The sequence below is a fragment of the Cynara cardunculus genome (genome assembly GCF_001531365.2).
Source record: "Cynara cardunculus var. scolymus isolate 2C chromosome LG 17, CcrdV1, whole genome shotgun sequence".
Taxonomy (NCBI): Eukaryota; Viridiplantae; Streptophyta; class Magnoliopsida; order Asterales; family Asteraceae; genus Cynara; species Cynara cardunculus.
In genome coordinates this window covers 8888006-8901676 of record NC_037544.1, presented here as the reverse complement: position 1 = coordinate 8901676, position 13671 = coordinate 8888006, and the positions used below count along the sequence as shown (strand labels likewise).

The window sequence follows — 13671 nt, the reverse complement described above, 5'->3', positions numbered from 1 at the left end:
GTCACAAATACTTGAAAAACGTCACTAATAAATACTTTTAGAGAAACTTTTTTGTAAACCTTCTCTGAAAGTATTTTTTAGAGACGTTTCTAAACCGTCACAAATACTTGAAAAACGTCACTAATAAATACTTTCAGAGAAGCTTTTTGAAAAAAGTTGACTCACCTTTAGAAAAGTTTTGAAAGTGTATCTAAAGCCCCCAAAAAAGCGTCTCTAAAAGCTAACAAAAGCGCACCCTCCGAAAACTCTCCCTAAAACCTTTACCTACCGTTATATAGAGAAGCATTGTGACGGAATTGAAAAGCTTCTCTAAAACCTTTAGAGAAGCTTTTAATACTTTTAAGCTCAAAACAAAACCTTCTCTAAAATCCTTTTATCTTGTACTGACAACATTGTTAAATGATCATACATGCAATCACATATGATTGTTTATATCCTCATATTCAATACACGATAGCTAATATCTAGTTAAAAAGATAGATGAAAGGGTGTATCATTACAGCAGTCCAATTAAATAGAAAAATATTTATTTTTCGATTAAGCTTTTTTATTTTCAGTTTTTATCAATTTTTAAGTATTTTTGTTTTTAAAGATAGTGGTAATTATTTTTTTAGTTTTAAAAACAATTTCAACAATACGAGATGACTAAAGTACAATGGGTTTTTATAGTCGATAAATGATTGTTGAAATTTTCATAAACCTTATTAGAAATATAACCAATATATTATACGAATTCACATAAATACGACACAAAGTATTCGAAAAACAATCCCTGACAAAGGACTATCAAATGTTGATCTTTATTAAATTTATCTTAGACGGGTGACCTATATAAAGACATATATGAACTTACGTATAATAAATGAGATAAGTGAAAATTAATAATAATAATTATAAATTAATACACGACAATAATGAGTTTCTAAATACAATATTTGATTAATAAAAACTTTAATGACTGAATAATACGTTGAATTTTGGTGAAAAACCAAATCTCCTTGCTATTTTCACCGTGATGTAGATTCAAGAAAAAAAGGAAAGAGAGCAAGAACGGTTATGAAAAACGACGTTGATTGTTTTACACCATGCAAATTAAATAGGTCACTCTAATTTAGGTCGGTGAAAAATGACAATGTTCATGTAGTAGTAAAAATTTCCTAAGAAGGGATGGTGTCAAAAGTCGGCTCGAGTTTCTATTATTCGGAATGAAATGATAAAAGATGCAACATAAGAACAAAAGAGCTAAAAGGCTAAAATATACAAAGGGACAAAGCCGAACTTAATATTATCTAAAATCCACCCCCTCAAACTCATGATAAGTAAGAAAGAAGCATCAATAGTTTTCTTACAAGAAAGTGAAACAAAAGTTTGGAGATACATAGTAAAAAAGTCTGCAAGTTGCATGGCAGAAGAAACAAATGGTAAGGTAAGGGCGCTAAGACTTAGGTGATGACTCGTAAAGTGGTAATATATATATATACATATATACATACATATATATCTCAAAATGTTTGGTGTCTTCCTGGAAACCTAAGTTGTGAACAATTTGGATGACCCTTTTATGGTTACAATACATAGGAGTGGGATAATGGAGAGCGACACGTTTATCTGCAAGCAACCAACGCAACCGAAAACTCTATATGGTAGTAGAGGTTAGAGCATCGTATTCAACTTCGGTAGAAGAGAGAGCAACAATGAATGGTTTCTTACTTTTCCAAAAGATAAGAGAATCTCTCAAGAAAACATAGAAAGTAGTAACAATTCTCGATATGGAAGATCACATAGTGATCTACATTAGAGTATGCACGTAGATCCAAAGATGTGGATGATAGTAAAAGACTTCAAAACATGGTATGTCGAAGATAATGTAGAATGCGAACAAAAGCTACCCAATGAATGACGGTCAGAGTTGTAACAGATTAGTTGATAATATGAATAACATATGAAATGTCTGGCCGGGTAATAGTGAGATAGACCAAACTGCCAATGGCAATGTGGTATAAAGTAGGGTTTTCGAAAGGAGAACCAGCATGGGATAATATTGGACATTTAACTATAAAGGTAAGATGGTTGAAGCCCTATCCCTAGAATCAAAAGCCGAAGTGGAGTCTGAAAGCCCTCTACAGCTTGAACCTAAATCTTTTACAATGACTACACATAATAGTTCGTAGAAAGGGGATTGAGTACAAACACAATATTTTCCGAAAAAATTCAACTCTTATTGACCAATATACAATTAATCGAAGAATTACATATTGTTTTGTGAAATAAAGTAAAGTAAGCCTAATAATCTTAAAACTGTCCTAGATTTGAACTAAGATAAAACTAAGAATCTCACGTTTAAGAACATATTTTTGCTCTCTGAAATAAGCTCCATGGACACATATATGGGAAATAGCTCAACACTGCTTTGTAATGTTCTTCAAAAGTCCGGTTTATAAAAATTAATTTCAGATGACGAATTCAAGAGATTTGTTTTATCTAAAATTGGAAGATTTGATTAGCAACTAAGAAAATATCAGTCGTAAAAAAAGCATAGGGTGTAAAGTGTTAATTTATAAACCTTATTACATCATTTTCTTAATTATTTTCTTTTGTTTTTTATTTGCCCATTAGTTTCTAAGTTAGGCCTTTTTATATCATTTTATATAATTTCTTCTTTTATTATAAATTAACAGTATCATATCCTAATCTTATGTTATTTGCCATTTATGCAGATTTTTAAGGTTTCTAGTCAGTCATATAGTAGTCCTACAGGATTCTTTTGGTACTGCAGCAATCCTATAGAAGCAAGCAGTGGGTTGCACCTTTTTTTTTGGGACGAAACCATGGGCTGAAATGATGGAGCTGTATATTTAAGGCTTGGGCTTTAGGCTAGCTTACTTTATAAGCCTTGGGCTTTAGGCTAGCTTACTTTATAAGCCTTCTTTTGTACTTTTAACCTATATTCTAATGTAAGCTTTAGCCTCCTTATAAATAGGATTTGTTACTAAGCTAAAAACGCAACTTTAACCTTTGGAGTTAATATTTTGTCTCTAGTATTTTGTCTAACTTTTGGTTTCTTTGCTTAACCAAGAGCCAAAATTGTTAAGCCATTACTTTGTTCTCAAGTATTAATTCAAGTGCAAGTGTTCAAGTTTCATCTTCTTCTTTTCTTACTTTCGATTTTCAAAAGCTCACTGATTTTTGTTACAAGTTGGAATTAATCGATTATTGTTGCATTACATTGGATTTCATCCTTTTTGGCTTACGATTAATTTCCTTAAATAAAAAAAATATTTTCCAAGTATTTTCAAGTATTCCCTCACCTTTAGTAACTTAAAGTGCAAGTTTTGTAACTTAAAGTGCAAGTTTTCTTATTTTATTATTTGCTAGTACTTCATTTTACTTTATTTCATCTCTTTTAGAGTAATTTTAATTTTCCAGTATTTATTTTTCTGCACTTTAATTTTCAGTATTTAACTTCTAGTCTTTTACTTTCCACTCTTTTAATTTTCAGTATTTAACTTCTAGTCTTTTACTTTCCAGTATATTAATTTTCAGTATTTTAATTTTAGTACTTTACTTACTACAATTTACTTTTCTACAATTTGCATTCCAGCAATTTAATTTCAGTTATTTATATTTCTGCACTTTAATTTACAGTCTTTTACATTTTCGCAATTTATTTTCTGCAATTTACTTTTATGCATCAGTTATTTATTTTTCAGTCTTTACATTCTTCACGAGAAGAAACCGAGCGATGATGGACTAAACGCCTTAGCTTGGAGTGTAAGGAAAAATTAAGACCAAAGCCGATGTGAAAGTATAGAGGTGTCTTATTAGCATTATAATCTAACTATTTGTTTCAGGTGATTAATATTTCATTGAAGATTACGTTGAGTTAACTGACAACTAATTTTATGTATGAAAATGCATTAACTTTCAAAGTTTAGTCGGTTAAGAAAATTTGAGGTAATAGAAGAAGGCTATAAGAAGCTTTAGTATCTGACAAGTACTATACTCCTACGGTGTAGGATGGTAATACTTTGTTGTGTTGGGATTCACGACTGCTAACATAAATAATATCGTATCGATACCATGTTGGCTTGTGTGTATTCTTGAGAGGCCGTCTAACCCGATAGTTGATATTGTGACAGTTTTATAACATCATCTTGTGGTATTATAAAATGTGGCAGGAATGATATGTCATATTTCTACTGGATCACCTGTTTTGTGTCTTAATCAACCTTTTCACCCTATGCTTCTTTTTACAACTGATATTTTCTTAGATGCTAATCAAACCTTCCAATTTTAGATAAAACAAATTCCTCGAATTCATCATCTGAAATTAGTTTTTTATATACTAGACTTTTAAAGAACTTTACAAAGCTTCTCTGATATCTGGTACTTATACCATTATTACTTGTTACAAGACGATAGTAGTTCAAGATATATACTTGCACTGAGTTCTATTTTTGTGTTGAAATCTAAGGTTGCATAAACTAAACGAGCAAGGAGGTTGAGTATAATATAATCACAATATTTTCCAAAAAAAAAAATTTAACTCTTATTGACCAATATACACTTAATCTAAGAACTATATATTATTTTGTGAAATAAAGTAAGGTAAACCTAATAATCTTAAACAATCCTAGATTTGAACTGGGATAACATTAAGAATCTCACGTTTAAGAAAACATTTTTGCTCTCTGAAATTAGCTCCATGGACACATATAGAGGAAATAGCTCAACATTGGTATATACACCACCACGTTTAATATGATAAACCAACTTTATCCACATGTTATTATTTGAGAGGCTAGGCATAGGGATGCTTGTCCTTTCTCAGGCCGTCTTTTGTTGATTTTGATGAGTAGTGAACAATATACCAAAGGAGTGGTTATACATGTAATGAACAATATATTAGAATATTATTGTAGCCTTTTTCATTAAGTACAAATGGCTATACTTACTTTTCAGAGATATAAGTTATTGGTTTATCTTCAATAAGTCTTGTGTTCGGTGCTTGTTAAATAATGGGTATATTTTTAGATACTTGTGGCTTCTACCTTTAGATGATTGCTAATATTCATCGTTCTCTTTGACTTAAGGAATACTTTGAAATCACAAATCCTGATCATGTATCATTGTATTCAAATAGGTTTTGTTGATCTTAACCATCAGATTTGTAAATAATATATTTAGCATCTGGCACAACACTTAGAAAGAAATTTGTGTTTAATTTTCTTATAATAAGAACATCCAATGAAATACATCCATCGGATATAACTCTAGAAGTTTAATATCTGAACCTTAAGCTTAAGGTTTTGAATGTTGAGCATTCACCGGGTCCTTAGCCTATTTAAAATGTGAAATCAAATCTTATGTCTTGAATATTCTCCATCTGGTTAGAAAAATCCGGTTGCACACTTCTTGATGATTTAATCTCAAGTTGATTTACTCATCAACATCTTAACGTGGTTTACTTAGTGTTCTGCCACTTGATGGAATCAGGTGTCCCCAATTATCGCAAGATATACTTGTTGTGTTCTATCTTATATTGAAATGGTTTTGAAATGAACTACAGTTCTTTTCTTCTTCCTTCCCTCACCTTTAAGAAGAGTAAACTCTTATGATTTTGTATGTGTACATACTACAATTTAATATTTTATTATATGATTGAACTCACTAGGCGTTAGCCTAACACTTCTTCTTAAATGTCATGTTTTAGTAGGGCCTAGTAAGGAGGAGTCTAAAGGGAAATGATCTAGAGCTTTGGGTGCCATTTAGAGGCATGTGTGGGTTAGTGTTTTTGGAGAGCTCACACTTTTGAAGATAGAAACTTTGGTGGTTGATGTAACCCCCAGCTTAAAATTAGTCCTCCTAGGATTAGATAGAAGTCTTTAGTACTCTGATTCAAACTTCATTTTTTGTCGTCTTGTAAACTTGATGCACTTGTGGATAAATACCTTAATTTTGTGTATTTTGTCAAAGGTTCAAATTAATTGTTATTTTCAAATTTTAGGGGTGTTACAGAAAGTTCCTCACTTATAGCACACTGCCAAAGAGGGTTTATAACTACTTCTTTATAAGATACATGCACAAAAAAGACAATGGAATTGATGCCAAAAATGAATTAAATGAGGGAGAATAAGAGGAATAAACAAATCTGGTAGAAGAGTTGACTTACGAGGGCGCTGAGAATGTCAAGGTGGATCTACAATCTCAGTTGCATATTGAATACATGTAGGAGGAGGGGCGGAAGTCTTAGATGATGTGGTACCGATAGCTATTTCTATAACTTCAGGAGTAACTGAAGTCGGAGTAGTGCTTCGGTGCTTAAATAAAAGGTCAATATTTATGACATTAGTCTTCATCATGTTATGGTTACTAGTAGGAATGGATTGAGCAAATATAGGTTCGATTAAGATACACAACATGACGAGATACATAATATTTCTAAGAAATGGAATCAAAGCAAGGTAATCTTTTTTCCCTTCACCATGACCAAGAAAGATAGAAACGACATATTAAGACTATATTTTAATTGGCTCTACATGTGGATCAAACACAAAACAAGTATAATCAAAAACTCACAAAGAAGAATAATCAGGATGACAACCATAGAGTTTCTCGAAGGGTGACAAACCTCAAGAAATAGTGCTCACTTTTTTTTATCAGATTGACAGAAGTTAGAACAACTTTACCCCAAAACTGACTAGGGGGCGAAGAATATAGAGAAAGGAGACAAACAGTTTCTAGTATATGTCAATGTTTGCTTTCAAGAGTATTTTGTACAAAAGGTTTAGTAAACAGTTTCATCTAAAGCAAGCAACTCACAAATTTATTAGAAGTATATTCACCTCCCAAATCACATCAGAATCATTTAATAACAACATCTTGTTGATTTTTTTTAACATATGCTCACAGACACATGTGAATGTCAAAGAATTTAGAATGGTGTTTCACAGGAAAGATCCAATGAAAACGAGTATTTTCATCCCTAAAAGACACATAATATCGAGACCCTCCTTTTGTAAGGAACATGGGATGGTCTCTACACATCATAATCAACTAAATCAAAAGCTTCAATAGAAGATGATGTGCTTGATTAAAACGGTGAAGCTAAAAATTTCATAAGTTAACAACCACTGCATTAAGAATTACCATGAACTTGCAAATTTCCCAAAGTTCCTGATGAAGCGAAATATTTTAAACGACTAGCTGAAACGGAACCAAGATGCATGTAAAAGTTGCAAATAAGAACTAAGGACAATGATGACAAATGATAAGAAGAAAAATCGGCACTATGAGCAGCTATTACCGATAGATACATCTCATGAAAACAAATAAGCCCTCTTGCCTTGGTGGGTCCCTATGAACTTCTAAAAATACGGATCATATACATGACGAGAATCAAAAGAAAATTATATTAAGTAACCAGAATAACATAATTGACCAACAGATATGAGATTCAACATCTTGAGAATATGATTATCATTAAGGAACAAAAAGGATGAATCAACAACAGAACCAATGCCTACGAGTGCAATAGCACAACCATCAATGGTCATAACAAGCACAAATGGTGTAGAACTTAAGGAAATAAAAGATTTAGAATATGAAGACATATGAAAAGAGGCACGAGAGTCTAGAATCCATGTAAATAAAGGCATACCTGAGGTGCTCTCAGATGTCTGGAGTACTGGAGAAGAAGAAGATATAGCTTGAAATTGAGCATCAAGAAGCTTTTAAAGATGCTCAATCGGTGTTGCAAGGGTACGATTAGAAGATGACAAACCAAATTCAAATGAATGGGCTGGAGGAATGGTCTCAGTAGTGCGAACTTGAGAAGAACGATGTGTTTGTTTCTGATTGACAAATTGTTGTGATTATTGGCCCATAATAGAATATCAATACTGATTTCTTGGTGGATATCTTATAAATTTCAAACATTGTAACTTCTAGTGTTCTTTATCTTTATAAAAACTTTATTCGTCAATAACAACCCTTGTATGATTTTTATTAAGTTGAGAAGCAAAAGGCTTAAGAGAGATATCCAAAATATTATCTTTCTCTTTATCTTCCTCTTCTCTCACAATTGAGTCAGACGAGCCTAGAAACTCGACTTTGTTGTAAGTTCCTTCCTCGTCTACCTGCAACCGAATCTTGGTCATCTGAGCAAATTCTTGGTTGGGTAGACTAGGGAATTTCTCAAGTTTCCCTTGGGTGTCCATATAAGTGACACTCAGGAAAAAGTAATCATTGCAAGGAATGTAGAAAATGTTAATCGAACATAATGATAAGACATATAAACGCAGGAATATAAGCACGACATTTATGAATGGTATTCTAGCTCGAGGCTAACTAAATTGATGGAAAAGAACTTGTCTGTTACAACATTGCTAACGAGTATATATACTTATAAAGAAAAGAAAAAAAATATTCTAGATGATCACAAAAGTAATTACAAGAATCAAATAAAGAGATATTGAGGCATAGATCAAGGGATGGAGGCATAGATCAAGGGATGTGATATTGTGTATCACAATCTTCCATCTTTATCTTTATTATCCCCGTGCAAGATGGAAGGTCAAAGATAAAGGCCAATCTTGGATACAAAAGTCTAAAAAGCAGTGCGAGAAAATGGTTTAGTAAGTTTATCATCAAGTTGATATTATTTGAAATGTGGGACACCTGAAGAGTCCTATTTTGAACACTTTCACAAATAAAGTGGTAGTCGAGGCCTAGGTGCTTCATTTTTGAATGAAATATCGGATTAACCATGAAAAATGAGGCACCTGTGTTATCACAATAAATGGATGGTTGAACTATGGATCGGTAGCCGAGTTCCATGAGCAAATTAAGAACCCAAAAAACTTCAGTTGTGGTTGATGTAATGGTTTGTTGCTTTTTGGAGCTCCACGAGATTGGATTACGACCAAGATAGACAACATGTTCGGTAGTCAAAATGTAATTATCCTTTTGTATTTCCCAATTAGCATAAAAAAGGCATATAGTCGTAAAGGTAAATCATTGTGAATCAGGATTCCTTTGTTGATTATACCTACTAGATATCGTAGGAGACGTTTAAGAGTCGCCATATGTTCATTAGTGGGACAATACATGTATTGTGACAACTAGTTAACACTAAAAGCAACATCAAGACAAGTTAGTGATAAATATTTAAGGCTTCCAACAAGGGCACGATATTCAGTTGTGTTGGCAAGAGCTGACCAAGAAATTAAGAGAAAGGGGTAAAGATGTGATCATAGGGGTTGGCATTGGTTTGGATTCTTCCATGTGAGCCTTTTTTAGAATATCAAGAGTGTATTTCTGTTGGCTAAGGAAGAGATCACGAGGGTGAGAAATGACTTTAACACATAAAAAGCAAAAAGAATCAAGCAGAGAGTTGAGATATATAATTGTTAATAAGGTTTTTGTTGGAACCGGTGATAATGATATCATCGACATAGACAAGGAGATAGATGACATGATTATTGTGGCGAAGAATGAAAAGAGAAGAATTGGAGATGGCATTGACAAAATTAAGAGTGAGTAGATACTTTTTGAGTTCCATGTACTATGCTCGAGGGGCTTGTTTCAATCCATAGAGAGCTTTACAAAGTTTGAAAACATGATTAGGGAGGATTTTGTCAATGAAGCCAGGAGGCCGGGTCATATAAACATCCTTCATAAGTGTACCGTAGAGAAATGCATTGACGTCAAGTTAGCAGAGAGACCAACCTAAAATGACAGCTAAAGAGAGGATGACTCTAATGGTGGAATGTTTGATAATAGGGCTATAGGTTTCATTATGATCTAGACCAGGACGTTGATGAAAACCTTTAGCCACCACAAGGAATTATAGCGTTCTATCATGCCATCGGGGTTATATTTAGCTTCAAATACCCATTTACAACCAACACGGTTTTAAGAGGGAGATGAGGGAACAAGATCCCAAGTATGATCGTGAATAAGTGCATGTGAAGTAGAACATACGACATGGAGAGGCACAATACACTATGTATCAATGTTATGAGGTGTATGGATAGAAGTTAAATTGCTAAAAGGGAATGTTTATTCAATAAACTTAACATGACGTGAGACGTATATTTTGTGGGTATTGAGATCAAGACAGTAGCAGGCACTTTGGGTGGAAGAATACCCAATAAAGACACATGGTGTTGGGTATTGATTAAGTTTGTGTAAGGTATAAGGTCGTAACCATGAGTAACATAGGCTACCAAAGGTACGTAATTTCATGCAGTTTGGAGTAAAGCCAAAAATTTGTGAAAATAGAGATTGGTATGGAAGAGTTGGAGAGGTAATCTATTAATAAGGTAAACGACAGTTAAGAATGCTAAAGACCAGTATTTGAGAGGCATGGAGCATGATGAAAAAGAGATAGCCATGTTTCGATAATATTTCTATGTCGACGCTTCGAATAACCATTATGTTGAGGTGTGTGGGGAACGGATGTGAGGTGAGTGATGCCATGTATAACAAGAAAGGGTTAAGTTTTTCATATTATCCCCCATTGTTTGAGTAGAAAGTGATGATAGGACGATTAAAATATTTTGTAACTAATGCTTTAAAACGAATGAAAACAACTTTTATGTCAGATTTGTGTTTAAGGGGATAGAGCCATATATACTTATAATAGTGATCAACAAAGATGATGTAATATTTGTGAACATTATATGAGATAAAGAACATTATTTAAGTGAAAAGAATAAGAGGGTGTGAGAAGAGATGTGAAACCAACGTTTGAAATTAGAAGTCTGGAGCCATCGCTAATGACTAGTTCACTACTACCAACAAAAGAAGCCTGTAGGGTAAGTGCCTTGATAAGTATCAACTTATTTGATACTTTTACACTTTTTCTTACTTTATTTACCCATTTTATTTTCCCAAAATTCCGCAAATTGAGCCTTTTTGTTTTATTTTTCTATCTTTTTTATATTGGAGCTAAATTGATATGATAAACATGTTTACTTCTTGGATATGTGCTGATTTTTGGAAAAAGAGCCTTGTTAATAGGTGTTTGGCTGAAGCATGCTACAACGTGTGCTGCAGATGGTTCTAGGGGCACTTTTGAGAATAGTACGAGGATTCTTTTGATGTCAAATCCCCCTTTTTTGGCAGCCCAGCTCCTGTAGTTTTTAAGATCTTATGGTATAGATTTAAGATCTGATTTTTGACTAATATTTAGGTAGCATTGCTTTACCCAATGAACAATGTAAAAAGTGGGGTAAAAGCTTTGTCTTTTGGTCCTTGTCCTCCCTTCTCCAACTATATACATGGGGAGGCTTGGCATTGTAGGACGTAAGTAAGTCATTTGGAAAGTAAGAACTCTAGCAAGTAATTTGGGAGAAAGAAGTTTTTAAGAAACTTTTGCAAATGACTTTGGAAGTATTTTATTTTATCTTTACATTTAAGTCTTCTTTTTAATTCCTCTTTACATTTACTTTTTCTACTTTCTTTTATTCTCTTATGTTCTACTTATTATGTTTTATTATTTGTGCAATTAGTTTTTCTATTTCAAGTATCTTTAGTCTCTTTTATAATTCTTCTTAGAATTTATTTCTTCTACTTTCTTTTCCTTTCTTATGCTTTATTATTTACGCAATTAATTTTTCAAGTATGTTAGGCTAAAAATATAGCTTTGGTGTTGGGTGATGTTAAGAGAATCACCGATCTCGTTGTAGAAATATAAATAATAAATCTTTACAACTACGTAATTCAAGTTTTTATTGCAAAAACATCATCCATGGACAAGTTGATCACTTGTTTAAAAGTGTTAAAGTGTGTTGGATTTATAGATAAACCAACAAGCGCATGCCAACTTGAATGATATGGAAGTAGGCTCGAGAGAGTTATCTAGAATCGAGGAGACTCGTTTTCACTCCATTTAGCTTATAAAATGAATAGTATGAGCCAATGTCGAGATTCCAACCTTGCATAGAGATATGAAGGCTTAATCTATGACTGTGTGTCATTCTACATCTCGAGAGAGTACCTTAAAAAAGCTATTAGTTGTAAAGATAAGTTATTTATAAAGTATACTATAGAACCATGTTGTAGCATGTTGTCTACATAAAAGTCGGTTTAATATCTTAACAAATCCATACACCCTAAGCTCTCTTTTATTACTTGTTCACAACAGTAGTGTTTAACCAACTCACCACAAATATTTCTTCGAATTCACCATCTGAAATCATATCTTTATTTATACTATTAAAACGAACTTTTATTCTTTTTCTCCATGGATGATATTCGGTAGTTTTACCACTTTATTGCTTGTAAAAGACGATAGTGGATTGATAAGTGTATACTTGCATTAGTCTCCATTTGCTAACAGTCCGAGAGATTTATTTTATACAATTCTCGTAACAAGTTTTTGGTGCCGTTGCCGGGGATTAGGCAAAAGTTTTTTTTTAGTAAATCTAAAGATTTGATTTTTCTACCATCTTTTCACCTGACTTTAGGTGTGGTGTATGCCAAGCCTACCACACGGGGAGATTTTTGAATTGGATCCGGATATTGAGCGAACTTTCAGACAAAGACGAAGAGTGCAAAGAGCATTATTATCTACTCTAACCTCTTCCAATATGGCAGAAAATCCACTTCCAACACCTCCCCTACCACTGAATGACGCTGAAAAAATAATCAGACTGGCAAACTCAAAAGATGGAGGAATTATGGACTATGCCATTCCTGTTTTTGATCTATTAAACTCAGGGATAATTAGACCATAAATGAAAGCCCTTCACTTTGAGTTAAAACCAGTGATGTTTAATATATTGCAAACCAACGGTCAGTTCAGTGGTTTGTCATCTGAAGATCCACACTCACACTTAAAATCATTCATGGAAATAACTGACACTTTCCTTATCCCGTGAGTATCTAACGATGCTCTGAGACTTACATTGTTTCCTTTTTCTTTAAGGGATAGGGCAAAGTCTTGGTTCAATTCCTTACAACCAGAATCAGTGGATTCTTGGAATAGCATGGCAGAAAAGTTTCTAAAAAAAATATTTTCCTCCCACTCGGAACGCTAAGTCTAGAAATGAAATTTGTCTTTTTAAACAAATGGATGATGAGGCAATTCCTGATGCTTGGGAAAGGTACAAGGAGCTATTAAAAAATGCCCTCATCATGGCATTCCATATTGTATACAGCTCAAGACATTTTACAATGGGTTGAATCTCATTACAAAACAAATGCTCGATGCTACATCAGGAGGAGCTTTCACAGCTAGTACCTATAATGATGGATATGATATCCTTGAAAAGATTTCTAATAATAATGGAAATTGGGTTGATCCACGTGCACTAGTACCACGTAAAACAGCGGGAGTTCATGACATAAATGCTTTTACAGCATTGAAGACACAGATGACTGCAATGACCAACTTGATTAAAAATTTAACAAAAGGTCAAACAACACAATCTATAGCTACCGCACATGCTCCAATTGTTGAGTCGGTACAATGTGTGTATTGTGGTGGAGGCCATCCCTTTGAGCATTGTCCATCTAACTTTGAATCAGTCAACTATGTGGGGAATCAAAATAGATCAAGACCATTCTCTCAAACATACAATCTTGGGTGGAGACAACACCCAAATTTTTCATGGCACAGTCCTGTTTTAAACCCACCAATGAACAAACCCCAAGGGACTTCAT

General features: G+C 33.3%; 1 non-coding gene across 1 annotated transcript; it reads right to left on the bottom strand.

Moving 5' to 3' along the window:
* Positions 1-13044: 13044 nt before the first annotated feature.
* Positions 13045-13150, bottom strand: LOC112501332. Its single transcript, XR_003067465.1, has one exon. It is a non-coding gene; the product is annotated as a small nucleolar RNA R71 (small nucleolar RNA).
* Positions 13151-13671: the final 521 nt, after the last annotated feature.